Source organism: Octodon degus, unplaced genomic scaffold (assembly GCF_000260255.1).
Source record: "Octodon degus isolate 3935 unplaced genomic scaffold, OctDeg1.0 scaffold00141, whole genome shotgun sequence".
NCBI lineage: Eukaryota > Metazoa > Chordata > Mammalia > Rodentia > Octodontidae > Octodon > Octodon degus.
The window spans coordinates 2283110-2287128 of record NW_004524717.1 but is presented as its reverse complement, the minus strand read 5'-3'; the positions used below and the strand labels follow the sequence as shown (position 1 = coordinate 2287128).

The 4019-nt window shown below is 44.4% G+C and overlaps 1 pseudogene; it reads left to right on the top strand.

Moving 5' to 3' along the window:
• The first annotated feature begins 1692 nt into the window (after nucleotides 1–1692).
• On the top strand, nucleotides 1693–2526 carry LOC101587895 (annotated as a pseudogene).
• The last annotated feature ends 1493 nt before the right edge of the window (nucleotides 2527–4019 follow it).

The following is a 4019-nucleotide window of genomic DNA, read 5'->3' as shown; positions in this document are numbered from 1 at the left end:
TTTTTTCTCAATAAAAATATGGGGAAAAAAGAAGAGGAACAAAGTCATAAGAAATACAATATTTAAAACTGAATTCTTTTGCTTTTATAAATTATACTGCAACATAAAGATTCTTATATATAGCATTACTTTCCTTTTGCATTACTAAGTAAAAGATGTCAATTTTTCAATGGCTTTTAATGTATCTTCTCAAGCAATATCCCAAGAGGGTCATTCCAATTTACTAAGCAAATCAATAAAGTATATCTAAGTCAAGACCACACAAGCAATTATTATTCTGTTAATTTTTACCAAAGGCACCGGTGTAAAAGAGTGCCTCCATATTTTGAGCAGTAGTAAGACAGAACATATTTACACAATCATTTATCATTTCCTGTTCTCTAAATTATCTTTAAAAAATAAATAAATAAAATTATCTATTTACTGCAAGATTTCAGTGGACCAAAAATAGGATCCATTCTTTCATCCAGTTACTTATTCTTCTCTCAAATCAAGAGTAGTGCTACCCAAACCAGTCAAAACATATTTCATTATAACGTTTGAATCACCTTTAAATTTGAAGGTAACACTGGCAATAAAACCTCTACTAAGAACTAAAAGCACGCCAACATTTTATCCTGGTAGTTCATCAGCTGATCATAAATCATACTTGTTCCTTGTATTTCTGTCAACTTAGTTCATAGTTTCAGTCTACCAACTACAGTGCCTGGTATGGTTTGTGTCTGGTTGTCTCATGCAGTCATTGGGGTGGGCTTATTGGATGATTTTTAAGATAACAATTTATTATATGATGTGTCCTGGAAAAACACAGTTAGGCTTCTAGGAAAGGGAAAGAAAAGTTGAGACATATTGGAGGACAGTGGAAGAGAGGACATTAATAGGTTGAACTTGCTTATAGGTGATGAGCTGATAGAAGGTATCATCTTAGAGGAATCATCTTACTTAGGAGGGATGTTTGCCAAAGTTTGTGGTATAGTTTAGTAATACAATTCCCAGACAGAGAGAGAGACAGAGACAGACAGAGAGAGAGGGACAGAGACAGAGACACAAAGACGGAGACAGAGAGACAGAGACAGACTGACAAGCACAGACAGACAGAGACAGAGACAGCGAAGGAAGAAAAGAAAAGAGGAGCAGGAGAGGGAAGAGGAAAAAGGAGAGGGAAGAAGAATGGAAGTGGAGGGAAAAAGAAAAGAAGAAATGAGAAAAGTTATAAGCCAGAAAGAAGTGGAAAAGAAAAAGTGTTCAGATTCTCCCAACACCATGGCCCTACTGTAGAAAAGTGCTATAGTAGGCTCTTGAATGTCTCTCAAAGGTCTATGTTGTGGGAATGGTCTTCAGCCTGTGATACTCTGTAGTATGAAGCCTTTATAAGATGTGGCCTAGTAGGAGGAAGGTAGATCATTGCAGCTGTGTCCCTGAGGGTGATAGTGATACTTTATTTTCTGGCTGCCAGGAAGTGAACAGGCTCCCTCTCCCATGTGCTTCTGCCATGTGGCCAGGCTAAAGAACCACGGATTGAAACACCTGTAACCATGAGCCAAAATTGGTTATCTCAGATATTCCATTACAATAAGCAAAATCTGACTAACATAAGAGGGCAAGAAGCTAATGGGATAGGTCAAATGACATATTCCTGCTTTCTTCCTTAGCGCTGCCTACAGAGGTGGCAGCCATCTCCCACTTGGCACCATGGCAGTCCTCAGACCCCATGTGAAGGCCAAGATCATCAAAAAGAGGACCAAGAAGTGGTGGGAAATGGGCTCCTGGCTTTGTGTAGGCCTCTAAGGAGGCAAATCCAGCTCAGATCTGAACCATCAGAACCCCCACCATAACGGTGGGCAAGAGCAGCAAGATGCTGTCTCACACTGACTACAGGATGAGGTGCCTCTTGCAAGACGGCCGGGTCTTCATCGACACCTTCCAGGCTTTGGAGAAGCATACGAGATCGATCCTCTGAGACTGTGATGAATTCAGGAAGATCAAACCAAAGAAATCTAAGCAATCAGAAAGGGAAGAGAAATGAGTCCTCGGTCTGGTGCTGCTGTGAGGGGAGAATCTGGTCTCTATAATAGTGGAAGGACCTCCTCCCAAAGACAGTGGCATTGCCTGAATGCCACTTGCTGGAGCTACTGGGGGCCCATGAATCAGTAAGGCTGTGGATAAAGGAATCCCAGGTGGTGTTCGCATGCCACAGGCTCCTGCAGGACTTTCTGGGCCAGTCTGTGGGGTTGGTGGGCCATCCCAACAGGTGATGACCCCACAAGGAAGAGGCACTGTTGCAGTTGCTGCAGCTGCTACCACAGCTAGTATTGCAGGGGCCTCAACCCAGTACCTGCCTGGCAGTGGGGATCCTCCTCCACATATGGGCCGAGGGGCACCCTCTCCAGAAATGATGGACCCGCCTCCTGGTGTGTGACCACCTATGGGTCCCGCAATGGGGATCCCTCCTAGATGAGGGACTTCAATGGGAATGCCCCCTCCAGGATGCGGCCCCCTCCCCCAAGTATGTGAGGCCTTCTTTGACCTTGGTCAGAGCTATGGAAGTAGCTCCATGGAAGCATGGACCCGATTCCCCTAGGGCCACAATTCCACACCTGTTTGTTTGTTATGCTGTTGTTCTCAGAGTCTCACCAGATTGTCTGGTTTCCCTTATAGGGCCCTCTCCTCTGGGAATGTGCCCACCAAGGCTTGTAATGTAAGTGGAATTAAAAGGGAAAGCAGAAAGCAGTCTGGGAGTGAGCTGGGTCATGTTATCTCCAGTGTAGTTGGCCAAGGCTGAATGAGCCTGACAGACAAGCTACATGGTGGGCCACATGATCTTATTTTGTCCTAAAATCGTGTCTAACTGCTAATTAGTGTTTCTGCCCTGAAACTTGAATTCTGGGCCCTCATACAGGCTTTGCACTGGTCCAAAAATAAAAATGGAAAAGATCCAGCCCTGAATTCACCACTCCATTAATCTTAGTATTTGCTACTAGACTCTGAGCTCTGACCCCAGAGGATTAGAGAGCACTCCAAAGGTTGTTCTCATTCTTCTCTACATTACTGTAATTACTGGATCTCCCTGCAACTACCTATGATGACTCTCCTATGGATAATATATCTAAGTCTCCTAGGAATATGTAAAGAGGGAGGATACTGGGAATTTCAATTCTGCCTGAAAAGTACTCCAAATGTACTTGCACTTTGACACCTATCTTAATAGCAAGACTAATGATTATTATTATATAGGATGTAGTGACCTGAGTTGGGAATGAACTCATAGGACCAACAACAAATATGTATGCCATGGCTGGCAGGACAAAGAATTCAAACCGGTGCTCAAACAAACTGGATTTTGGGCAATATGGAGACCTGGAATTGTAATGCTTGGAATTATGACAACATATATAAAATTCTACTGATACCCTCCAAGAACAGATTGACTCTTTAGCTATGATCGTCCTACAGAACAAAAGAATGTCAAAACTTTTAACTGTCCAAAAAGGATGTACTGGGGCTGGTGAGATGGCTCAGTGGTCTAAAGCACCGACTTAGAACAAGCTTAGCAAAGCACAGGGACCACGGTTCAATCCCCCAGCACTACATGCCAGCCAGCCCCGCCCCCTGGTGGGCTCAGCTGGCCACACACACATACACACACACACACACACACACACAAATAAATAAAATTTAAAAAAAAACCAAAAAGGATGTACTTGCCTCCTCTTAGAAGAGGAATGTTGCTATTATGCAAACAAATGTCTTATAACTAAAAAAAAGACCCCACAACACCAAAATCATCTTAAACAAAGGGCCCGAGACCCAGTCCTAGCCCAGGTCTGGTGAGTGTGTGGAGAGCTTCCTGCTACCCTGTGCCAGCGGGACCAGTCCCAGCCCAGGCGCAGTGTGGGCCGGACCCTCCCCCACCCCCTCAGGCCTCCCCCCACCACTCCGCCATACCTTCACCACCCTCCCGCCAAGTAGGAATTTCTGCCGACTTCCGGGAACCCCCAGACCCAGTCCTAGCCCAGGTC